This window comes from Lissotriton helveticus, chromosome 11 (assembly GCF_964261635.1).
Source record: "Lissotriton helveticus chromosome 11, aLisHel1.1, whole genome shotgun sequence".
Taxonomy (NCBI): domain Eukaryota; kingdom Metazoa; phylum Chordata; class Amphibia; order Caudata; family Salamandridae; genus Lissotriton; species Lissotriton helveticus.
In genome coordinates, this window is record NC_136072.1 from 427,605,709 (window position 1) to 427,633,186 (window position 27,478).

Sequence of the window (27,478 nt, forward strand, 5' to 3'; positions counted from 1 at the left end):
CTGACTTCTATTTTTTAGTACAGCTGCAAAAGAATTTCAATTAATGAATACACAATAACCAAAAGAGTACTTGAAAATAACAATTCCTGTTTATTCACAGATTTTTTTTCCAACATTGAAAATAAACAACACAATTGGATCACATTATATACCAGAGACATGTAATAAAATAATCCTATTCTTAAGCAAAAAAGACAATGCATTTCCTGTATAAACTTATATATGTCTCACTTTTTTTCTATACCTGTCATCAGTTGTCCTGGTCAACCCCACTGTTGTACAGCCCCTTGTACATTACAACTCCTGTTTCTGCTGTGTATACAAGTTGCATCCTCTTGCACTGAAACTCTATTCATATTTGAACCGTCTTGATTCTCTGTTAGTGGTACCTCTGCCCCAATATCAGCCTCTGAGGTTCTTTATATAAACAAATCACTTATAACCTGTAGCAGGCGTCTTGTCTAGTCCCTATTTTGATGTGTTAGCTGAGGCTGTTCGTTAAATGAGCACCTATGAATGGTAGAAGTAGTTCTTGCTAGATGCTTTACAGAGTGACCATTTACCTAAAGGTGACTGGCAGAGTGCTTTTCTCTCTTCTACCATAATGCAAAACACCTTTTATCCTGCATCTGTCATGTAAATAAACACCAAGGCCCTGATTATGATGCCCGTAGGACAAGAGTCTGAACAACATGTTTCGGGAGTGGATATGCCCGAAAGGTAGTCAGCAGTTCCACTCCCAGAAAAGTGCCGCAGCACAAGCTGCAGTGGTACCTGACATATGGTGCATAGATGTTTGGGGGGCACCACATGAGCACCCTTAGGCCACACAGCAGAGAGCAGGGGCCTAGGGTGCCTTGCTGGGGCCCCCAAAGTCACTTTTCCACAGCCTTTCCATGTCAGAAAGGCCTCCGTAGGCACCTGTCCATTGTAGGGATTAGGTGTCCGACCAACTCCCTGACGGGATCCTTGATCTTGTTGGAGGTGGCGGTCGGTTCCTCCGACGACATTGCGCCGACCACCAGCATCGTAATCAGGCAGTCGGACCGATGCATTGGATGTCGGATGGACCATCACCGTCCGCCTGTCAGTGGCGGTCCGTCTGATATCCAAATAAGGCCCCAAGTGTCATGGAGACAAAGCCATTTTGGACAGTGTTTTTGTACTTCATCATCTCTGTGAGTTAGTTCAAAAACAGCTTAATGCTGTTTTTTTTAATTCCTAGCACTGCACTTTCCAGATTTATAAAATATGTTCTTAATGCTGCTGTTTCACCTCAGGTTGCCTTTCCTGTATAAACTCTAATGCATGGCCTTGCAGGGCTTTGTTCTGGTTGCCACACACTACATGTGAACCTGTTTGTGGCAGGAGAGGATGAGGTTGTCAATGAAGTAGTGTCAACTTTTTTTCTGCATCTGCCAATCACTCCCATGTCTGCATCTCAATCACCATGCTTGTAGTTTTTGCTCCAATTGTATGGCTGACAGACTTTGCATTGTTCAATGATTCTGCTATTTGGTGTAAATGGTGCAACTTTGTGGGGATGGATTTGTGTCAATACAAAAGGCCCAATTTAAAGTTTGTTGGACAGGGTACTTTGTCAGAAATGTGTACCATGTCCGGAAAACAGTCGCTATGCCCACTCATGGCTGAGTCAGGCTTTTTCATTTTTCTGTTGGTAGTGCTCATACTGGCTCTGCCCTCAGAATAATTATTCTGATGGCCTGTCGGAGTAAAGCCATCAGACCCCTTAGCCCTATTTAGAGAGGAGACACTAATTGGTTTGTTTTCTGTCCATCACTAGCAGGGAAAACCTAGCAGTCATGGAAAAAAATATATAATCATTCCCCATGCAGGGAAAAAAAAAACTGGAAATGGGGGGTCATTAGTTATTTGTTTTTTAAAACAAAGTCTTATTCTGTGAGCAGCCATTAAAACTGTTGGAGTCCGACCAACAACCATTTTGTAGCGACAGAGGAACCACTGTGGTGGCAGTTCTGCTGGAGGTAGAGAGATCACAGCTGGGCCAGAGGTGATTTTTAAATTTGGCGGGCAGAGGTCTGTCAGGGAGGCAAACGTTAATGTTCTGCACCACCCTGATTGACAGACTACCTTCCTATTTCTAAATTGGGCTGAAAGTAGTCATGGAGCTTGTTACCATTTAGACAATTGAGTGGCTGTATGGAAATATTTCATATAGGTATATATTTGATATCTTGTGTCTGCTGCCTGAATATAATAGCACATATAAATATTTTAATTATTGTACCTTGGGTTTTCGTTTCATGAATGTCAAGCTGTTTACTTTCAAAGGACATCGTGTTGTACATGTTGTAGAGAAAAATGTTTCACGGTCACATTGTAAATAAAATGAAATATACTTATTTTTAATAGATGTGATGCTAGTATATGTAACGTGATTTCTAATAATAATTTCTGTTTTGTACTTCTTTCAAAGTAGGAAAAAAAACTGGCAATGGGTTAGAGTCTCTAGGTATATGTGTAAATGGTTAAATAGTGCAGATGAATGTTTACTTCTTACTTTGACATGCTTTTAAGTATACATTATGGCCTTGCATATATGCACTACAAGGGCCATGGTGCATTATGTCCTCACAAGGACTCACTGTTGCATGTTTGTTGTGTTTGAGACGTGACTATAGGTTCTGGCGTGTATGCATGAGTGTCTGTGTATTGATGTAGCGATGCTTTTGTCTGCTACCCACATTGACCCCTTTGACAATCAGCAGGGTTGGTTTACCTGGTGTTCAGAGCACTGGGGTTGAAGTATTGGTATTACTGAGACCTGTGACAGCCATCTTGGTGGAAAATTGCGGAAATCATTTCTTGCATTTGTTTCGGGGAAGGGGATGGAGTTTTAAATTCAGACTACCATCACCACCCTCACCAGTAACCTCCACTCTTCTTGCTGTCACTCTCTCCTTGGCACGTGATCTTACATCATACCAAAGCCTTTGAATTTCATTTCTGGTCCTATTGGTCACTGCCACATCATTAGTGGGGTCTCAGACATGACGAAATAATGAAATGATGAGGATAGGGTCATCTATCCTCGAGGCTGAGCGCAAAATTAACTTTGAAACCACGAGGTTTCTAGTCCAAGTTCCATAGGTTTTATTGACAAATTTCAAATGTTTCAAATGAAAATTTACGACATCATATATCCACCAGAATCCTTTGCATACATAATTACATTCTTATGTAGCGATGTTGATAATAGTGTATCAATTTTCAATTCACCCAATGCATTTCGGGTCATACATCCGTGACCCTTCGTCAGGGGTCTGAAACAAGGGACAGACAGGACCATAGTAAGCACTCCGAATATATATGTAAATAAAAACAAAGTTAACCTGATGAGCATGCTGTGTCCTGACATGCAATTTTGCTACTACAGAATAGTCGCCAAAATAAAATAAAAAATGTGAAAGACAGATAGGTGAAAAGCTGTGCTAAAGATAAAGAAACGGTATAAGCCACCATTTAAACTGAACCCACCATACGCGCAGTGCGCCATTGCTCAAGCGAATTCCATGCAACTAAGGTTACTAGAACCAAGTTAACCGCACCACCGTGCCAGAGATTGATAGAAAGTACAGAATAGGCAAGCAACATTATTCTAAAACTTATGAGAAAGTGGACGCTGACGCGACTCGAAGAATTCAGTCGGAAACCGACATCCATGCAACCATGCATGACATAGGCTAGTTGAGCATCATGTGATCGCGATGTTAACCAATAGCAGGATAGGTACCCAAACCAACCCTCATCATGTGACCCGAATATCAAAACTTCACAACAGACATGACCTCATTTTAATATTTTGGTGGTCTCTGGAATATTTATAGAGGACTTACCAAATACAAGTCCTCTCCTTTCGCTCTCATATTGCACCTGTCTAACTTTCTGGTTTTCAGATATCATTAGTGGCTGATGGTGAGACATTCGCAATTGTGTGTATTATACCAAATCGCAAATTGGAATTTTGCAAATCATAACAATTCGGTATCTCAGTACAGGGTATGTGAGTACATCTAAATTTACACATTGCTTTTAGAGAGCGGTTATTTTTCGCAAACTGAGATTCGTAAAATCAGATAATAATACATTAGGGTCTTGGTGCAGTACATTTATTCCTATCCTAGATTTTACATAACCGGAGGACAGGAACATTTCTGAAGACAGAGATGGTCCCCTTTATACTTCCATTCAATGCACTGAACTTTTTTTCATCTGTTGAAGACTAAGGTGATATTCGCCCATAGACATTATGTGTAGAGTGGACAGGTGTGTGCCAAAATTATATCCTTCAAAAAGGTGATTGCATGCCTCTTTCATTCCTGCCCTTTCATTCCTTACATGTTTTGCTTTCATTCATTAAAGTGCACTTGCTGTAAAAATCGTTTTATTGTGAGTAAGAAGTACCAGGTTTTTCTGTGTATTTCAAATCACAATCCCACATCAGAACCATTGGCAGCTTTTAGCCTTTCCAAAGGCCATTAAATAATAGGGAATGCTACAACTGTTTACTGTTTACAGGGTGAAAGTGAAAATGCTAACCTGTGCACACAAAAAGCAAAATGCCACTATGAAATAATGTATTTTTCCAGATACAGAGCCTCTGATATCAGGCCCAGTCATTTGCTCAATGTTTTCAAGGCTTGAAATATTCGAGTCTGGCTTGTGTTTTTTTCAATTAATCTTCGAGCTCTTTTTCTCTCTACCCCAATTCTTACCCCTTTCCCTTTCACGCTTTCGCCTACTCTCACTGGGACAAGTGGATAGAGGGACAGCCAAGCATGTATAATCTGTAATGGTGCCGCCACTAAATCAGCCAGTTTGGGCTGAAACCATGTAACGACAAAACGATGATGACTGTATGTTATGTTTGTATGTAATGTAGTTTGGAAAAAGGAAAAGAAAAAGTGTATTGAAATTTAAAAAAAAACTCTCATATGAATAGGGCTATTGAACAATGGAAGAATACTGAATCATATTCTACAGATCATCAGTTTTCATGGCTGACTTTCTTTTTAATCAATCTTCCTGATCCCTATCACAAGGTTAGCTAAGTTCATCTCTGTAGTTCTTGCTGTATGTGGAGTAGGAATGAAGAATGTTTTGGATAAAGGTGCTAAATGATCCAGTTAAAAATATAAATCCTTCTAAAGACCCCTTAGACCAAGGTGATCCAAAACAACTATTCAAATATTTTCCCCATCCTGATACAGAAGAAAATCGAGAGGCATCCACGTAGCTCAGGGGAAAATGACAGATGCCGGACACACAATGATACATGGACAAGTGTCTTGTCCATAAATCCAGAACATTGGTGACACCTGTGCTGTGCTCTTACTGGCAATCAAGGGAAAATGTACGAAGAATCTGGTTGCATTTCTAAGAGATCGACAGATAGCATGCTGCACTTGATATGTAACTACATTATTGCTGTATTACTTGACTTCTTAGAACTCAAAGATTGGGGACTGATATAAAGAAATAATTCTGAAAGAGTTTATTGCAGGTCTCAAGATATGTATGACGGAACAACTCATCCCATGCAGTCTTTACAATGCACTTGTACCTTTACAAGTGGTATTTCATTAAAATAACGATTACCACGCATGCCTTTACCATGCAAACATTTACTACACAAACCCTTACTACGTTTTATGTAAATAGTAACAATTACAATTAAATGTAGAAAAAAAATCATATATTTAGCCAAAAGTTTATAAATATACAAAACACTGTTTTTACAAACTTAAAAAGTACTCCTGGGCAATGTAACACAAAACAACACATCACAAAATTAAACAAAGCATCACAGCAGTAACCAAATAAAAGTAATAAGATTTTCATTTCTACACAATGTGTAACTCTGTCCTCAACCAAAATGGGAGACAAAATCTCTGATGAAGGTCAAATGAATATAAAAAAAACACACACAATAATTATACTTTTAGTCATGTTTTGTTCAACAAAAAACACAGACTACAAGAATTATTTTACAGAATTTTGTTAAATCTTACTAAACATATAAAAACAGGCATCCACCATTTTGTGATTAGTGGTACACTGACTTATGAAGTGACCACTGGCATGGGAGAAAGCAGGACTACTGCAGAGACACTATTCAATCTACTACCATTCTAACTATAAATATAAATGTTAGTGCCTGTTGAAGGAGAAAACATATTACAGCTTTTAAATTTGAACAATGTTTTTGAAACATTTGTAGAATTTATTTCTATGGAGTTTACCAACTGTAGGAACATTTAGATTGGTCAACGTGTAGACATTTGTCATAACTGTAAGTAAAATAAATTCTGAAATTACATTTGAAATAGCAAAACTAAAGCTTGCAATATAATAAAAAACATAATTTGCTATTATTTTTTCACAAACAAAAAGTGTTCCAAGAAGAAAACGTACAGTAACTGTATGAACCAATACCTATTCCAACCCCAATAACTTTTACCTCAGGGAAGGTGCGGGACAGTAGCTGGTGGGCAAATTTACTATTCTAACTCCGCCAAGTACCTGCCCCAGGGAAGGTGCTGGACAGTGGCTGGGTGACAAATTAACTATTCTAACTCCACTAAGTACTTACTTCAGGCAGGGTGTTGGACATTGGCAGGGTCACAGGACAAATTTACTATTCTAACTTCAACAAGTACTTGCCTGAGGGAAGGTGCTGGACAGTGGTTGGGGGCTGATTTTCTATTCTAACTCTGCCATATACTTACTTCAGGGAAGGTGCTAGATACTCACAAGGGGCAAATGTACTTTTCTAACTCTGCCAAGTAATTACCTCAGGGAAGGGGCTGGTTAGTGGCTGGGGACCAGGTTTTCTATTCTAACTCAGCCAAGTGCTTACCTCAGAGAAAGTGCTGAACAGCAGCTGGGGGCAGATATATATGTGTTTTACAACAAACATTAAACATAAATAAAAATGTTAAGAAACTAAACTGAATTATTGCATTTTTTCTCATATTAACATACCACGCATACATTTCTTTCCTCATTTAGCTGAAAAATAACTCCACAATAAACAGACACAATTGAAAATCCATCTGTGACAGGGAGGAGGGCATAGGTGGCTCTATTCCATGGCCTTTCCCCTCTACATACCCGTTACAAGAGGCATTTTTTGTCCTTCCACAGGCTCCCTGGGATGCCTGTACCTTTAAGACCTTTGAAGACCAGCCAAACAGGGTGGAAAGCAGCTCATATTTTTTGTGATGGGCAGCACTTTAACCCCTTTGCTGCTAGGCCTCCACATGCTAAGCCTTTTTTGTGGCTATTTGGGGTAGTTTGCACTTAGGCCCCTGTAGCTTTTTGACCACATAAGGTATCCACGCCAAATTTGCGTCCTTTTCTTCCAACATCATGGGGATTCTAAAGGTTTCCAGGGTTGGTGGATTCCCCTGGATGGGGCCCAGAAATTAGCCAAAATACAGCTAAATGTAGTTTTTTGTGGAAAAAATGGGAAAAAAGTGCTGCAAATGAAAGTGTCTGGTTTGTTCCCTGCAAATGGTATCAAAAGACGGGTTGTGGGGATGAAATCACAATATTTTTTGCTTTTAGAGAAGGACAGACTTTTGTCAGAAAACCACAATTTTTCACAGTTTTGGCATTTTTCTGGGACATAGCCTATTTTTGCTATTTTTGTACTTTTAAACTGCTTCCAGTTAATGGTAGAAATGGGTATGAAAGAAATAACGGATCCTGGAAAGCTATACATTTTAGAAAAGTAGACAAAAAGTCTGAATTTAGCAAGGGGTCATTTGTGTAGATCCTTCAAGGTTTCTTTATAGAAACTAACAAATAAATAATGGAAAAATTGAAAATAAGTTGAAAAAAAAAACAGCCATTTGTGATAACATTTTCACCTGTAACTTCTTCTAATTATGACAGCTCTTTGAAAGCAATATACCATTATATTTGCTGGGCATTACTGGTTGCGGGGATATATAGGACTTGTAAGTTCACCAAGAACCCGACAAACCCAGAGCCAAAAACTGAGCAGCAATTTGCAATGATTTTTTATTATGTACCGGGTATATAGCAATTATTCTGGGAAAATGTATACATGGAAAAATCGGTATGAAAGACACCTATGTATTTCTGAAATTGGAACAAAATATAGAGTTTAGAAACAGTAGATATTTGAACATTTACGAAATTGGGGATACTCATACTAGCATGAGAATTATCGGTCATTTTTCAAAATGACTACTTTTTTACACATTGTCTTTCATTTGGAAGGCAGAAATGCATTGAACATCAATAGGTAATAACAGTTGCTTTACATATCTAAATTACCTTAAGTTTCCCAATAAAATTGGTACCTCACATGTGTGGGTAGGCCTAGTGCCCACAACAGGAAACGGCTCAAAAAGCAACATGAATACACCACATTTTCACAATGAAAAATTACCCTTTTTGCAATGTGCCTAGCTGTAGTTTATGAACCATAGCTCTGCCGGCACTTAGGGAAACCTAGTAGCCTATATATTTTTGAAAACTAGACACCCAGGGAAATCCAGGATGGGGTGACTTGACTAGCTCTCACCAGGTTCTGTTACCCAGAATCCCTTACAAACCTAAAAAAAATTCCAAAAAACACATTTTCCTCACATTTCTGTGGTGGAAAGTTCTGGAATCTGAATGCATCCACAAAATTCCACCCAACCCGCATTCCACAAAGGCTTCCAAGAAAAATGGTACCTCACTTGTGTGGTTAGGCCTAGTGCCCGCAACAGGAAACGGCGCACAACACAACGTGGACACACCACCATTTCACAGAGAAAAATGACTCTTTTTTTGCAAAGTACCTAGCTGTAGTTTTTAAACCCTAGTGATGGAGCAAGGTTTCATACGTACAGAAACATGCTCGGATTCAATCCTCTCGAAATAACATGTAATTTATTAACCAACATGTTTCGAGATTTACTAAAACTTCATTACACAACATTTCTAGTATCTAGGGGAAACTTTCATATGTGCTTTTACTAACAGTAATCCGAGTGTCCTAATATGGCCACCGAAAACGCGACAACCTTTCTGCGCATGCGTCTGCTACACCTACATAGTGTGACGTATCTCTGCTTTTGGTGGGAATTCTTTGCAGCTGCGTACTATTGCCAAAAATGGCTGCTTCATGCTTCACATACTAATGCACATGCTCCTGCTCGAACTAAATCTTGTGTGTTCTGCTTAACTATTAATGCTATAGTTAAAATAAAGTAATGGGGTTGGAGCAGAAATTAGGGCAATATGTATCAAAACGTCATTTTGCGATTCTGAAAGAGATTTTTTGCGAATCGCTCTTTGAGAATCGCAAAATGCTATGTATGTAGGATTTGCAATAAAGTTTGCGAATCCTACATATTCCTTAATTGTGAATCGCAAATTGCGATTCGCAATTAAGGAATATCTCCCCATTCATTCCTATGGGCCTTGAGGCCCATAGGAATGACTGGGAAGACATTCTCAATTTGCGATTAGCAATTAGCGAATCGCAAATTGAGAATGCAATTTCAAGGGTGCAGGGGTGTCAAAAGGACACCATGTTGCACCCCTGAAATAAGCATGGGTGCACATGTGGCGCACATACATGCCCTAAGGGCATGTATGTGCTTCAGATTGCACTTTGAAAAATGCAAAGAAGTGCATTTTTCAAAGAAATCGCAAATTACCACCAACTTGAAGTTGGTGGTAATTTGCGATTCCTTAAGGCCAAATTGCACTTTTTTGGTGCTTCCTACATTGCATTTAAGGAATTGCAAAATTTGCGATTTCTCAAATGCAATCGCAAAATAAGGAATCACAAATTTTGCGATTCCCTATTTTGCCTTATTACATACCATTTGGCAAAATTGCATTCGCAAACGCAGACATTCGCAGAATTTCGGCGTTTGCGAATGCAATTTTGCTTGATACATATGGCCCTAAGTAGTATACAGTGCATTCATTTATTTTTGTATTCTAATGTGTCTCTCTTTGACTTCATTGGTAGCTCTCGTATTTGGGCCTGAAGGGTGTCGCAAACTCCATTTTGAAAAGGGCTGCATCTGCGCAGATGATCCCAGAAAACCTTGAAGCCGCTGACATTGACAAGCAGCCAAAGTCCTGACTTACTTGCAATGTTCCTGGGAACCTGACCGTGAAACCCCAGGAGAGGAAGAAATATGACCTGTATTTAATATATTGTATATGATTTGAAACAAATATTGCTGGGTGGAATAAAAGCATGGGAAATTAAATTATGGGCGGGAATATTGATCAACTATATCGAATAGAAATTATCTCATACTGGTATGGTGTGATGACCTCTCCTCGTCTTTCTGACCAATCAAATGAAGGGAACACATAGAATTTGCAACATTTAGGGGGTGGTACACACTCTGAAATGGTATAACTAAGGTAGGATTAGTTAGTTAGATTGTCCAACTTGTCACAGACCTGTCACTGATCCAACGTATGCTGAAGGATAATCGAGAGCAGAGTGCTGGACGAAGAATCGGGAGTTTGCTGAGGGAGAAGCGGAGTCCGAGAGTAGCTGTAGAGAGGGGTGTAACGCTGGTGTTGCACTTAGCGGAGGCTACCTGTACTGTTCTGCACCTGTCTTGTCCTGTTGGCACCTGATTAGTCGGGAGCTTTTCTCTTGTCCCAGACCCTGGCCATGGTTGGTCTTCGCACCACTCTAGGTAAATATAATTGGTGTGGTATGTCCTTGTGCCGTTTTACCTTTTCCCCCTTGCCAGATACCAATGTCCATAGGCATTTTCTTAAAGTCCATCAAAATGTATGCTTTAATAATTATTTTCTTACTTGCAAAGTCTTTAATCTCACTATTGCGGCCTCTGACTCACAAAATATTGCATAGATAAATTGTTTAAAACGTTTCCCGCGTCTGTGGTTATTTTATGAAAATAAATGTTATATTATTACCTTTTATTTTACCTCCTTTGATCCTTAGATTTTAGGACTTAGCGCATAAGTGACAAGGATTTGGTAAGTCATGGTGTGTAGATATAAGTCTTAAGGAGAAACAAAATTCTGATAGGCAGGAAGTTAAGTTGGATTACCGGTTCAAAGTGTGAATGTTTATGGGCCCAGGTGAGTATGATTAACTGGACTGGTAATCCAGCGCCATCACTAGCTCTGCCGGCACTAAAGGAAACCTAGCAAACCTATACATTTTTTTAAACTAGACACCCAGGGGAATCCAGGATGGGGTGACTTGACTGGCTCTCACAGAGGGTTCTGTCACCCAGAATCCCTTGCAAACCTAAAAAAGTGTTAAAAAACATATTTTCCTCACATTTCTGTGGTGGAAAGCTCTGGAATCTGTGTGGATCCACAAATTTCTACCCACCTGCATTCCCCAAAGTCTTTCGAGAAAAATGGTACTTCACTTGTGTGGGTAGGCCTAGTGCCAGCGACAGGAAACGGCGCAAAACACAACGTGGACACACTACAATTTCACAGTAAAAGATTACCCTTTTTTTGCAAAGTGCCAGGCTGTAGTTTTTAACACTAGCTCTGCCGGCACCTATGAAAACCTAGCAAATCTATACATTTAAAGCTAGATACCCAGGGGAATCCAGTATGGGGTGACTTGACTGGCTCTCACCAGGTTGTGTTACCCAGAATCCTTTTCAAACCTAAAAAATTGTCCAAAAAAACACATTTTCTTCACATTTCTGTGGTGGAAAGTTCTGGAATCTGTGTGGATCCACAAATTTCCACCCACCCCCCATTCCCCGAAGTCTTCCCAAAAAATGGTACCTCACTTGTATGGGTAGGCCTAGTGCCGGCGACAGGAAAATGTGCAAAACGCAATGTGGACACACCACAATTTCACAGTGAAAAATGACCCTTTTTTGCAAAGTGCATAGCTGTAGTTTTTGAACCCTAGCTCTGCCGGCACCTAGGGAAACCTAGCAATTCCTATACATTTTTGAACACTCGACACCCAGGGGAATCCAGGATGGGGTGACTTGACTGGCTCTCACCAGGTTCTGTTACCCAGAATCCCTTGCAAGCCTAAAAAATTGTTAAAAAAACAAATTTTTCTCATATTTCCGTAGTGGAAAGTTCTGGAATCTGCGTGGGTCAACAAATTTCCATCCATGCCACGTTCTTCTAACACTTTTGAGAAAAATGGTACCTGACTTGTGTGGGTAGGCCTAGTGCCCACAACAGAAAACGGGCCAAAACGCAAGGTGGACATGCCACATTCTCACAGTGAAAAATTATCCTTTTTTTAAAAATGCCTACTTGTAGTTTTTTAACCCTAGCTCTGCCGGCACCAAGGGAAACCTACTAATCCCACACATTTCTGTAAACTAGACACCCGGGGAATTCTAGGTAGATATGGCTTGCATGGATCCCCCAAAGTCTCCTTACCCAGAATCCCCTGTAAACCTCAGAATTTGCTGTGGGAAAGTTGTGGCATCGCCAGGCTGACTCAAATTTCCTACCACCTAGCGTTCCCCCGGGTCTTCCTATAAAAATGGTGCCTCACTCGTGTAGGAGACCCAAGTACCCGAGACAGGCAAGGGCCCAAAACATTTTGTGTTAAGCAATTTTCTTGTTGCCTCAATATGTTTTGGGCCCTTGCCCGATGCGGGTACTTTGGCCTCCCCCACGAGTGAGGGATCATTTTTATCAGGAGACCCGGGGGAACGCTGGGTGGTAGGAAATTTGTGTCAGCCTGGTGATGCCACAACTTTCCCATACAAAAATGTGTGAACAAAGTGATTTTTTCAGCCAAATTTGAGGTTTGCAGGAATGTTGGATAAGAAATCATTAGAAGATCAAGGCAAGCCATACATCCCTAGAATCCCCGAGGAGTCTAGTTTTCAGAAATATGTGGGTTTGGTAGGTTTCCCAAGCTGGCCGCCGAGCACGGGGCCAAAAAACAGGTGAACCCCCCTTGCCAAACCAGGTTGTTTTGTGACAGGCAATTATGATGTCGTCTCAGAAGGTTTTGGGCCCTTGCCTGTCGCGGGTCCTTGACCTACCCACGTGAGTGAGGTAACATTTCTGTTGGGATACTTGGAGAATGGCGAAAGGGTAGGAAATGTGTTGTTTCTTTCTGCAGCGTGAACATTTTGGCACAATATTGCAAGGAAAATGTAACAGACATTTTGAGGTTTGCAGGACATTGTGGGTAAGATAACTTGTTGGGATCCACAAGAGAGACATCACCATGTACTCCCATGGGTGTTTAGTTTACGACAATATCTACAGTTGGTAGTTTATTCTTAGATGGAATGTACACCTTGGCAGAGAGACTAAAAAAGACAAAGATTACTGCACAGCCATCTATTCCTCAAGCACACATACATACTAGTTGGATTTGGCACGAGGGCGAGTGATGGTTCAGTATATACAATTTTATTAACAAGAGATTTCACAAAAATAAAATGCACTATCAATAATTGAAAGGACAAAAAACTGAACCATTGCCTCGCAGCTCCAGAGCTGTAAAGCCACATCAAGTCCCCAAACGCTTTACAGGCCATTCACACACCTTTCATACGTAATACACACAAGACCATTCACACCACCAGGCACAAAACCAACACATTACAACATTCACAAAAAGGGACAAGGTACACCCTGCTTGAGAAAGACAGAAAAGACTAATATTTATGCACAGCCACCTATTCTTTAAGCACACAGACATACTGGTTGGATTTAGCACAAGGGTGAGTGCTGGTTCAGTATATACAGTTGTATTAACCAGAGATTTCACAAAAATGAAATGCACTGTTAATAATTGAAATGACGAGAAACTGAACTATTGACTCACAGCTCGCGAGCTGTAAAGCCAAGACAAGGCACCAACGCTTTACAGGCCATTCATACACCTTTCATATGTGTGACACATACAAAACCATTCACACCGCCAGCTCCGGGCCCAGCACATTACAACACTCACAACAGCAGACAGCGCCAATCAAGGGCCCATCACTTTCACACGCCCATATTCCTGACACAGCAACCACACCAGCTTATGGATTGCATGGAGTGGCGTTTAGCTAGCAGTGTGTATAGTGACCAGCAGCAAGTCACTACTCACACACCACCGGCCAAACACCCGTCCACGCACACCACCAGCCAAGCACCAGTCCACACATACTGCCAGCCAAGCACCAGTCCATGTACACTGCCAGCCAAGCGCCAGTCCATGCACACCACCAGCCAAGCGCCAATCCACGCACACCGCCTGCCAAGCGCCAGTACACTCACTGCCATCCAAGCACCAGTCCATGCACACTGCCAGCCAAGCACCAGTCCATGCACACCGCCAGCCAAGCGCCAGTCCACGCACACTGCCAGCCAAGATCCTGTCCACTCACCGCCAGCCAAGCACCAGGCCACGCACACTGCCAGCCAAGAGCCAGTCCACGCACACCGCCAGTCAAGCGCCAGTTCACGCACACCGCCAGCCAAGCACCAGTCCACTCACCGCCAGCCAAGCTCCCATCCCCCCACACCGCCAGCCAAGCACCAGTCCACGCACACCGCCAGCCAAACGCCAGTCCATGCACAGTCATAATTTTTTTTAAACAAGAAAGAAAACACAAACCAAAAGCAACTAAATACAAAACTATAACTACAAAAACAACAGCAGTAACTAAAGACATCATTCTATTGCCAAACATTAAACTCAACAACTATATAAAACCATACAAACTAGGCAGTACACTATTAGACTCACGGTTGCTCCCAAAAACTCTTTTGAGTGTGGTACAATCTGAAACATGTGGGCACACACAGCCCAGGATTAGAAGGACAATCGGCACAGTGAATACGACTCTCCTTCCGGAAACCTCTTGTCAAGCAGACTCTACATCTCTTACAGGGATTGATTTTTTTGGGTCATTGGCAGAATTAAATCAGGAAAGTGGCGATCTTTCAATCTAGCCACATCCTCCACCACTCCAACTCTAGGAACACCTGCCTGCTCCACAACAACAAGGCTGCCTATCACAGACTCCTGAAACTGAACAAAAGTCAACTTTGATGCAGGTGAACACTCATTGTACACAACAAAAGCACTGAAAGTTGCTAAATTAAATAACGGGCTGGCCAACTTCTTATACCAAATGTAAGCCTTACGAATAGCAGTGTAAGTTTCCAACCTCTGATCTACTCTATCAACACCACCCATGTGCCTATTGTAGTCTAAAATGCACACAGGTTTGTGCACTTCTGCAATCTGACCCCAAACAGCCACTGGTGAAGTACTCTCATCATGGATGTTAGTCAGCATGTACACATCCCTCCTGTCCACAAATTTCACAGCTAGTAGTTCATCACTACACAGGGAACTGCACTATCCCCTCTGAAGCTTTTTGCAAACAAGCTCTTTTGGATAACCTTTACGGTTAGAGCGGATTATGCCACAAGCAAAAGTGTCCACTTTGAACAATTCCTTAAACAATTGCACAGCAGTGTAGAAGTTATCCAGGTACAAATTATGGCCTCTGCTAAACAGTCATCTAGCAAGATCCCACACAATTTTCTCTGAAACTCCAAAAGTGGACAGACAACCAAGGGGGTCAATAGTGGAATCCCTACCAGTGTTCACCTGGAAATTACAGACATATCCTGTCCTACTCTCAGACAACATATACAGCTTAATTCTATAATGTGCCCTCTTGCTAGGAATGTACTGTCTAAAAACCAAACGACCCTTACAGGACCAAAGACTCATCAATAGCTATTTCTTTCCCTGAAATATAGATCTCTGAAAATCGATCTATAAAGTGATCAAGAACAGGTTGAATTTTAACGACGGTCACAAACAGGGTGATCTCGTGGCAACGTCGAGGCATTAGCAACAAAATGCAGCATCCTAAGCAGAAGCAAATACCGATCACGGCTCATAATTGCAGGAAATATGACCGTTGCCATCACTGGACGGACTAGTAGTCCGATATGAAGCAATGGATGGCTTCCTTATCAAACCCATCAAAAAAGTCAAACCCAAAAACTTCTAAATCTCATCCAGATTTGTGGGAGTCCAACGAGTAACTCTAGAGTTGGGCATAAGTCTTTCACTGTTGTCCCTCAAATACTGTTCTGCATACAAATTAGCCTGCTCAACAATCTCAGCCAAAAACACATCATCCATAAACAACTGAAAAAACTGTAGAGGCAAAAAAAAATCACAATTCACTCTACACCCTGCATCACCAGTAAAGGCAGGCAACACCGCCTGCACCATGTTTGGATCAACCTAGAGTCCAGCACTTCCAGTAGGAAGCCTAGCATCCTGAGGCTGCAATCCAGATGCCTCTTTCCGCACCATCGGCACATCAGTGTTCTTCTCTAAAACAGGCACTTCATCCGCACTGAGACTAGCTTCATCCGCACTGACAGTAGATTCATCATCCGATGATTTAATGTGGAGAGACAACTCACTGCCTGAATCTTCCCCTCCCACCTCTCCCTCAGACGCACTGTCAGTCTCATAATCCTACTCAGAGGAAGATTCAAAAAGCATACCAACCACCTGCTGAGCAGTAGTCCTGCGGCTAGCCATAATCCTTACTAACAAAGGTAACCTGTCAAACAAGTCAACAACAACAAACACTTTGTAAAAAAACTAATAAACAAAATGTGGCTTTATCAAAAAGACATATATACTTCAAAACTATACCACTCACTTGTCAGAAGCAGATAGATTCACCACCTACTCTGCACAGACACAGCAAGGTCCAACAATATCCCAATAAAAAAGAAAAAGAAAAGAAAATGACACATAAGACAATGCAAAAGACATCGCAAAACAACTAAATATGCTGCTGTTTTGACACCACTTACTAAAAATTCACTTGTGCATGACAATAATACTCATTTGGAATAAACATACCAAAAAAAGTTTTTCTTACCAAACAAATGCAACTATGCAAAACTGTAGAAACCGCAAACAAGAACACGCAGCACTAGAAAAAAAGGAGAAACAAAACATTACATTCACATATGCAAATAATGAACCAGTCCACACATAATCTACCAGCCAAGATGGTGGGTGTTAGAAATGGGTTTGCCGATTCTACTGGGGGTAGCATGGAGCAGAGCGGGCAGGCCAAACTCCTGAGGACATGTGTGAAGCATCCATGCAGTACCCACAGACGACACACCAGGCACAGCACAAAAAGAGACACAACACCGGTTTGGATGAAAAAGAATAACTCATGTATTGTCTCCAACCTGCAAAAGTAAGACACAGTAATCACAATGGGGCACCAACGGGTGCCAGGGCAATGTATGCCAGGGGGATTATTTACAGGGAAAATGGGAAAAAGAATAAAAAGGGTAAGTTGATTAGTTTCCAGGGCTGAAATAAAAAGAGCGTTATCAATTGACATGAAACACCGCACTGTCACTATGAGGGAAAGAAACACTAGGCATCAGCCTTTGGGCAGGTCAGCATGAAATAAAACATTAGGAGTGAAAACACATCATGCATGGCATCGGCCTAGAATCAAACATTAGGGTTAAGAACACAGTATGACCTGCATTGGAGTCTCCTGCAAAAAGGAACAATAGGCCTGTAACCTTAACATCAGGCCTAGACAGGCATAATCAGAGTAGGCACAACCAGACCCAGGTGGGGGCCCAAACCATGAATCTCAACCACCCTGGGCATGAATCACATTCAACATGGGGCCTCAACATAAGCACCTGGGGCGTATTCCTCCCTATACCTCATGGGTGTACGGCAGATGAACCTGGAGGCATACAAACACTAGACTTAACTCGGGGGCATAGGGCATGAAGACGCACTCGTCCTGACCCGATGCCTAATCACAGTGGCAGGGCATACCAGGTGAACCTGATGGATCTTCACAAGACTGAGGGCATGACAAACACTTTCAGACATAACAGGCCTCATGCATAGTGGGGCCCTCAATTTAATAGTGCCCCCAGTGATGGCGACTGCTCTCTATCCAGCGGGGCAGTCGGATAAAGTCAGTCCTGGCCCGTGGGGAGCCCCCTGGGACTTCACATGGCCCAACATCGCAGGTGCCCACTGCCAGATGGGGAACCTGTAAATGCAGTAATGCCACTGGGGGATGGGCACCGACCCTGTGCCCCGACACCCCCCCCATCTCTGCCACACGCCCCACTCACCAGGATTCCTGCGGTGGGGAGCTCAGGCTCCTCTGTGGTCTCCTTTGCGGTAGGGAGGGGAGGCACCGACAATGTACCTCTCCTGTCTTAACCCGCGGCCTCCGGGCGGCCGTCCTCACTCGCGGCAGCATGCGGGGCTCCCCTTCCACTACGGGAGCCCCGGCAGCACTTTTGCTCACTTCCTCTTCTCGGCGGGCAGCCACGCCCCAAACCAAGTGCGCTCCTGCTTGGCTTCCAGGTCGCTGCGAGCAGCGCAGCGGCCCGGTGGTTTCTCTACAGCCACGTGTCGTGGCGGTGATCTTCCCTCGGTGCCAGTGCGGGGTGGGCACCCGCAGCCAAATCCGCATAGAACAGGGTAGGCACCTGCTATGTTTTAAATTTGCATAAGGGCGCCAAAATGCGGGGTAGGCTCCAGCAGCGCTTCACTTTAGCAAACAGCAGCGCGTCCTCACACGGGGTAGGCACCCGCCCTATTCACAAGGCTGAGAGGTGGCAATAATGCGGGGTAAGCTCCCGCTTTTTTTTAAATTAGCACCAGGGGCAGAATCTGGCGCTGTAGCGATTAGAAGGCACAGCGCAGGGCACAGCAGGCTACAAAAGTCCTAGGCAAAGATAGCGCTTTGTAGACGCAACGCTGTAAGAGTCAGCAGTCCTGGCATAGGACAGTTCTTCCCAATAAAACAGTTCCTGAAGGACCGGGCAGCGGTTCTGCAGCATAACGCTCAGGAACCAGCAGTTCAGGCAGTAGCACCTCCATCAGTATAGAGCTTCACCGGCCAAGCAGCGTCTTCACAGCAAAGCACTTTAAGATTATAGTGCCTGGGGGGCAGGCAGTCCCAGTAGCAAGCCCCAGGGTAACGCTCCTCACCTCCTGGGGGCAGGGGGGTCCAGTCCAGCCCCAATATGGCGCTCTCCTCTGCTTCAGGGGCTTTTAGGCACAGCGCTTCGCGTGGCGCAAGGTCCCAGCAGCCTCAGGGACCCAGGCTGGCACTCCTCTCTTTTCCAGGGGCCTGGGGACAGAGCAGCAGGCACTACTGGGCCAGGTCAGCAATTAGTGGGAACTCATCAAAACAGTGCGGTAGGCTTTCACCATCCTCCACTGTAGCGTGGCCCCCCTTCTTTTTTTTTTTTTCCTCATTTGCCTTGCCCCTTACTTAGAGGATACCAGCCACCTTGCGTGTCCCTGACCAAGAGGCGGAGCAAAGATAGTCTTCCCCATCTCTGGCGCCAGAACCCGAGAATATTTTGCTGGTGGCAGAGAGGTCCCAAGAGGAAGAGGGGTTATAAGATCTTGGGCTGACTCCATCTAGGTATATTTCAACCTGTAGGACCAAAAAAAACATAACGAGGCCAGACCCGGTCCAAGGAGTGTTGATGGCATAATCATAGGACCCGGAGAAAAAAAAAAATCCCGGAACACTATCTCCATTGTATCAACAGATCCCAAAAGGCGAAGTTACGTTTTTTGCAAGCTCTAGCCATGTCCACCTTTGATGTCTCATATAGGGACGTGAGCCAGTCTGAATATGATGGAGCAATTTTCTCAACCCACTGTATACAAATCTGCCTTCTAGCCAACAAAATGGCATAGAACAAAAAAGATCTAGCCTTGCCGGTAATGCTGTCCTCCAAACCAAATATGATAAGTGGCAATGAAATTACTAATGATGTGTTCAGGATAGAGTTCAGGGTAGACATCACTTCCTCCCAGAACCGGCCGATGTCAGGGCAGTCCATGAACATATGAATGTCCGATGCTTCTAGTAAGTTGCATTTGTTACATTTCTTGTCTGGGAGAAATTTGGAAAGTCTCAACGGTGGTATATATGCCTGATGGGCTGTGAACAGGTGGTTACGTCTTAACCATGAAGGCTTCACCACTTTAAAGAGGAGCGCAAAAGATCTTAACCATACCTCCTCACACTGAAAGCCAGTCGCCTCTCCCCACAGTTCATCTGGGAGGGTAAAATCCCCATCAATTTCCTTCTGCAGCTGCCAATACCAAAAGGCCACCTCCTTGCCTCCCCTAGGTCTTTCCAATAGCATCTGCTCCAGGTAGCTTGACTTCCCAAAGTGTACGTCTTTACACCCCTGAGCCCTCCCCCAGCTTTCCAGCTGGATGAATTTAAATCTGGAAAGCGCTGGACCTATACGGTCATGTAATTCATCCCAAGCTATTACTGATCCTTCCACCATTAGCTCTCCCCATCTAGTAATCCCAGCCTCCTCTAATGGGGAGAATAAGCTGTCCCTTAGGCATTCCGGTAGACCCGGAGAGTCCCATATGGGAGCAAAATTAGAGTAATAGGACAGCCCCAATCTTTTTCTAATGGCTAACCAAGTCTTAGCCCATGACTGTAAAATGTTTAGTCTTATTTTCTTAAAGAATTTCTGGCTCCCAAACTTAAATAGGAATCCATCAACTGGTAGATTTGCTCCGGTTAACATGGCCTTATACATCGTCCCCCTCAGGAAGATTAGATGGTGTTTTTAAGAGCATCCTGGAGTAGGATAACTGAAAGGCCCATGCGTAATATACTAAGTCCGGTAGGGCTAGACCTCCCTTCTCCCTCCTCCTCTTCAACTTCTTCCATGCAATTCTAGTGGATTTGTAATTCCAGATAAAGGAATTAATCTCTCGCTGACACTTGTCAATCATCTTAACATCAAACCCCAAAGGAATGGCACCAAAAATAAATGTAAACTTAGGAAGAATAGACATTTTTATTAGGTTCACCCTACCCATTATAGAGAGTGGCAGGTGAGTCCAAGATTTCAATAGGCCCTTACATTCCCTGGAGATTCGGTCTAGGTTAGCTTGGGCAATGGTACCGATGTCTTGGGTAATTCGGATCCCGAGATAGCGCATAGAGGTGGTGATGTTTATGCCTAACCGTAAATCTGGAATATTCCACACCATAACCTCGGTCTTGCTTGAGTTAATACTATAGCCCAAGACATTACCGAACTCTTCTGCCCTTTGGATCACAGCGGGGAAGGACAGTACCGGATCCGAGGTAAAGATTAAAATATCGTCAGCATATAGTGCTGTCCGCCTATCCCACTCCTTAAATTTAAATGATGGAATATTTTCGTCTGCCCGCAGCACCTGGGCAAACGGCTCAATATATAAATTGAAAAGGAGGGGAGAGAGTGGACAGCCCTGCCTCGTACCTCTAGTAATCTTAAAGGGTTCTGTCAAGACCCCATTAATTAGCAGCCTAGCCGACGGGGCCCCATAAAGCAAGGCAATGGTTCTGCAAAATCCCTTCCCAAAGTTAAACTTTTTTAGTACATCATTTAGATAGGGCCAGTTGACCCTATCAAAGGCCTTTGCCGCGTCAAGGGTGAGGGTGGCCAGTGGAAGGGAAAAAGCCGAGGCGATATCTATTGCCCCTACCAAGTCATGTGTAAGGTTCGAGAGATGGCGCCATTTAATAAAACATTTTTGGTCATGATGGATGATGGTGCCTATTACTCTTCCCAATCTTGCTGACATTATGGCGGCAAAGATTTTATAGTCACTGTTCAGCAACAATATTGGCCTGTAGGACCCACAATCCGAAACATCCTTCCCTGGTTTGGGGATGAGAACAATTGTGGCCTCACCCTACGATTTTGGCGGTAGCATCCCTTCTCTAAGAATGCTGTTAAAGAGGGTCGTCAATACTTGGACAATAGCATCCCCCAAGACTTTGTAAATCTCTCTAGGAAGACCGTATGGGCCAGATGCTTTCCCTTTTTTTGTTTGCCTTATTGCTTCCCTTACCTCTGCCTCCGTTATTATGTTTCTAAACTATTGCTCTGTGCTGTTGAGAGGGTTGGAAGCATAATCCCTTCCAGCCACGTATCCCTTGCCGTCTGATCATTAGGTAACTCTTCCCTATAAATTGCCTCGAAGAATTCAAAAAAGGCTTTGCCGATCTCTAAATTAGATACCCTTGGCGCCGCCTCCCCATCCACCTTGATTTCTCTGATGTATTTCAGGGCTTGGTCAGATTTTATTTTCCATGCCAATACTCTGCCCGCGGCCTCTCCAAACTCAAAATGGGAGATCTTGCTTGCTTTCCACCTTTTATTAACCCTTTCTTGTAAGATGTTTTCTAGGTGGAGCTTTAACTCAGCCAATTTTGACTGCTCCTCTAGGGAACCTAGAGACTGCCCTAAGTTTAACTCAATGCCCTTCATTTCATGTTCCAAACTGGCTATCATCTCCTTGTATTTTTTAATCCGATAGGAGGCCCTGCTAGTAATACACCCTCTTAGAAAGGCCTTAAAGGCCTCCCAGACAACAGCCGGGGTTGAGGATTCAAGATTTATTTTAAAAAATGCAGTTGTTTCTGAGGCCAGGAAGTTGACTTCTTCTTCCTCAAGTAGGAGTGTCCGATCAAATGACCAAGATGGGTGTCCATCCTACTGTCGGATCTAAGGGAAAAAACAAGAGCCGAATGGTCCGACAGATGAGATGGGAGATACTCTATCGCTGTTAAAGTGTTTTTCAAATTGTAGCTGAACAGAGCGTAATCGATTCTGGATTTGTGCTTGAAGCGACTATTCCGGAAGGAAACCCCCATTTTACTACCTGCTCTTATCCTCCATAGATCCGCCAGGCCAAGCTGGGTCATTATTGCTATAAGAGCAGGCCCTCGAATTTACTGATTTATCCAACTTAGGATTCAGCACGATGTTGAAATCTCCCATCCAAATCACCGGATCCTGAGATAGTACCAGGTGGTTCCTAATGGCATCCATATGCGATGGATCGTCTGAGTTAGGGCCATAATAGCCCACCAAGGTGCAGCATCGACCCGCCAACAGTACTCTCAGTATCAACCATCTCCCTGTGTGGTCTTCTATGAAATCCAGAATTTGGGCTTTAGCAGCTTTCTTGAAAATAAATAGTACCCACTGATGTTAGCGTTATGATCGGTATATCAGAATTTATCAACCCATCTCTGTTTTTAAAGTATCTCCACGGACTCAGTTTTAAGAAGATGTGACTCCTGGATGGCAATGATCTGCGCGGGAGAGTCCCTCAGATACTGCATTGTGCGTTCCCGCCTACTTCTCACTCACAGACCGTTGACATTCCAGGACATATAGTGAAGAACTATCATGGTGCCACCTCTATCCCCCTCTCCTCGACCTTTCCCAACAGCCCCTGAGGGAATCCTAAGATTAACAATTTAGAATTGTAATGTTGGACAAATGTCAGAAATAAACATACTATAGAATACCAAGAGGCAGACTTATGAGGATTTTTTGCTATTTCCCCCTCCCTCCCTTCTCCCACCCCCCCTGGAAAACCCACCCCTACTTACTCTGGCCTGATGGATAGCCAGATTTACACATCCAACAGCTCTCCAACCTTAACTCCACCCTGCTAATATAACCAATCGGCTAACTGCAACTACATGCCGATATGGAGACCAAGGGGGAACTTGTTTTATGATGGGAGAGGCCGGGAGACCCCTTATGTGTTATGGAGTATATGCTATAATTAACTCTCTTCTTTTCCTCCACCCTTTGGTCACCCTTTTATATATACACAAGTATATATATATATATATATATATATATATATATATATATATATATATATATATATATATATATATATATATATATATATATATATATATATATATATATATATATATATATATATATATATATATATATATATATATATATATATATATATATATATATATATATATATATATATTACCTACTGGCGGTCGCCAGTAGGTATATATAGTTAGGATTTTTTTGAATAGGGATTTCTGAAAATTCTATGTTGAATAACTTTGGTGTTGATGGACGGAATGAGCTGAAATTTTCAGGAAAATGGCACATTTTGTTTCTGAGCGTCCCCTGAAAGTTTGGGGGGGGTTTCGTCAAGCGGGGGCCGAGAAAAAAGGGGGGTCCCAAAACATGTTTTTAACATTGAGTTTTCCATAGGGCGGTTGGACTCACTTTTAGCTCGAACGGCTGAATGGATTTCCACAAAACTTGGCAAAATTGTAGGAACTGGTAGCCCGATGTGCCTTTGCTATGTCTCAAGATATATGCTCCAGTGGTTTTTACGAAAATTAACTTTGAAAAATATATATTGGGCTACATTGGGCTATATATATGTTAGAGCCCAAATGTACCCCAATGTAGCCCAATGTAGCCCAATGTAGCCCAAAGATGGCCGCCAGAGACAAAAAAAAACAAATGTAGCCCAAATATCAGCCAGATGTATCCCAACTATAGCCCAGTGACAGAATGTCCCAGAGTGTTCTAAAGAACAACTAGAGCGCTAACAGTCTTACTTATGACAAAAGTATGGCACACCTGAAGTCATCTTGCTTGGAATAAAGTGTTAACACTTAAAACATTTAATTTGCAAAGGAACAAAATGAGGGGTTTCATTTTGCCATAGAAATGTTATATATATATATATATATATATATATATATATATATATATATATATATATATTACCTACTGGCAGTCGCCAGTAGGTATATATAGTTAGGATTTTTTTGAATAGGGATTTCTGAAAATTCTATATTGAATAACTTTGGCGTTGATGGACGGAATTGGCTGAAATTGTCAGGAAAATGGCACATTTTGTTTCTGAGCGTCCCCTGAAAGTATGGGGGGGTTTCGTCAAGCGGGGGCCGAGAAAAAAGGGGGGTCCCAAAACGTGTTTTTAACATTGAGTTTTCCATAGGGCGGTTGGACTTACTTTTAGCTCGAACGGCTGAATGGATTTCTATGAAACTTGGCAAAATTGTAGAGACTGTTTGCCCGATGTGCCTTTGCTAGGTCTCAAGATATGTGCTCCAGTGGATTTTGAGAAATTAACGTTCAAAAAAATATATATATCTGTGACAGCGTCCCGGTTAGCGCCCCGGTTCGCGTACCAGACGCGTAACGGAACTTCGCGAGGAGAAGCGGATTGGCTCTCCGGTGACTCTCAACATTCTAAACAGTCCGGAGCGGCCGCCATCTTGTCTCTCGGTAGGATCGAGAGACAAGAGGTGGAAATAAACAAAGGGGGAAATGAATGAAAGGGGCAAGGTAGACCCCTCCTGACCCCCTAGGATTAATGTGGGGGCTATTAAAGGGCCCCGCGGGGCAAAAAAAGAAAATAATTTTTTTTTCGATTTTTCACGGTGGAAGCGCTACCCGGTACGCGAACTGGGTAGCTCACCGGTAGCGTAACGGGAGTCCGCCATCTTGTGTTTCGGACGAATTTAGTCACAAGATGGAGGATAAACAATGTTGGGAATGGGTATAAGGGGGCACGGGAGACATATCCTGACCCCCTAGGTTTTCTGAGGGTGGCTGAGGAGGCCCATATATGTAAAAAAAAAACCTTTTTTTTTCAAATTTTCGCACGGTTAGCGCCCGGTCCGCGCACCGGGTAGCGTTCCGGAAAGCGTAACAAGGGGAAAACCAAGGGAAATAGTAAAATAATATTTTAGAGTGCATTGAGGTAGGGTAGCTCTGAATAGAGCTGTTGTGTTGTGTGGGTGATGTAAGTACCAACATGTAGGTACCAATGAAGAGTCTAAAATTCAATGTACACCGTCTCCTCTGTAGATATTTTGTATGTTCTAATATGGGTTATTTAAATGTAAATGTGTGGAAAAGCACTTCATGCTTTAAAGCAATTGTATTTTTGAACTGATTGTTCTTTCCTCTTAGTCCTCCTCTTTGTTTTTTTTTCCCACACTCTTCTTCAGCATGATAGTTGATAAATTCGTACCCTCAAAAAATGTATATACATAAAAAAATTATATTAAATACATATAAAATATATTTTTCCTTTAAAAGAAGAATACATTTTACAGCTTTTGATATTTGCTATTAAAAAACCATTGAAATTCACTGAAAAAACCATAGGTTATAGACCATATATAGTTAGGAATTAGCATTTACAAAACCTTGAAAATTCACTGAAAAAACCATAGGTTATAGACCATATATAGTTAGGAATTAGCATTTACAAAACCTTAGTTTACTCACACAAAACCATTGAAATTCGCATATATAGTTAGTTGCACTAACTATATATCGCGCACCCGCAATCCACTGCTGATCATGTCACCTATTACATCATTCATGACATGGTCAGTGACATCACTGATGACATCACTGATGACATCTCAAATGACATCACTGATGACATCACTGATGACAACAACCAGTGACTGTATGTTTCTGTAAAGTTAAAATATGTCTTACATATTGAAGAATGAGTGGATGTATAAGTGTCTGGATGAAGGATTTAGTAGGTGCATGACTGACTGTATGAGTGAGTGATTAAATGTGTCTCACTGAGTGCATGGGTTAGTGACTAAACTGTCTAATTTGTGCATCATTATGTCTGTTGTTCTGTAAAGTGCTGCATGTGTTGATCAGTAGCTATATGAGTAACTATATGGGTTATTGATTGGTTGCCCAAGTATTTGTATGGGAGACTGAGTGTGTGTGTGGGTGGCTGGGAGGTATATGACTCTGTGCATAGATGTGTGAGCAGTTGATTCACTAGATGTATGGGTTCAAAAGTGCATGTGGAAACAGATGTATGGGCGGTTGACTGTGTGCATGAGTGTATTGGTGAGTGAATGGATATCTCAGTGCTACATGTCAAAGTAAGTACATATGTAAAACACAGTACATGTGAGAGTTGACATATATAAATAACTGTGCATAAGAGCCAGTGAATGTGTGAGTGGCTGTATGGATCATTTTGAACTTGTATCAGGGATTGTATAAGAGAGTAAATATGTGTTAGTATATGTTTGAATAAGTAAGGTGTGTATAACTGTATAGTTGAGGAAATGGAGGTGTGATTGATTCTTTGCATGACTGACTAGGTGTGTGAGTAACTCCATGGATGAGTGACAGTCTGTGAGTGTCTGTTTACACTGAGTGTATCTAAGGTTATATTAGAGTCTGAAGAGGTTCATCGTATTATCACATGAATGATGTCATCAGTGATGTGATCAGTAATGTCAAATGAGATGTCATCAGTGATGTCATCAGTGATGTCATTTGAGATGTCATCAGTGATGTCATCAGTGATGTCATTTGAGATGTCATCAGTGATGTCATCAGTGATGTCATTTGAGATGTCATCAATGATGTCATCAGTGATGTCACTGACCATGTCATGAATGATGTAATAGGTGACATGATCAGCAGTGGATTGCGGGTGCGCGATATATAGTTAGTGCAACTAACTATATATGCGAATTTCAATGGTTTTGTGTGAGTAAAATAAGGT

At 42.4% G+C, this 27,478-nt stretch overlaps 1 long non-coding RNA gene across 1 annotated transcript in view; it reads right to left on the reverse strand.

Annotated features, from left to right (window-relative positions):
* Nucleotides 1-27,478, reverse strand: part of LOC144792822 (uncharacterized) — a 107,668-nt gene that overhangs the window by 56,126 nt on the left and 24,064 nt on the right. The window contains exon 4 of the long non-coding RNA XR_013602626.1: nucleotides 16,944-16,997. This is a non-coding gene — a long non-coding RNA (uncharacterized LOC144792822). The remainder of the gene's footprint in view (nucleotides 1-16,943; nucleotides 16,998-27,478) is intronic.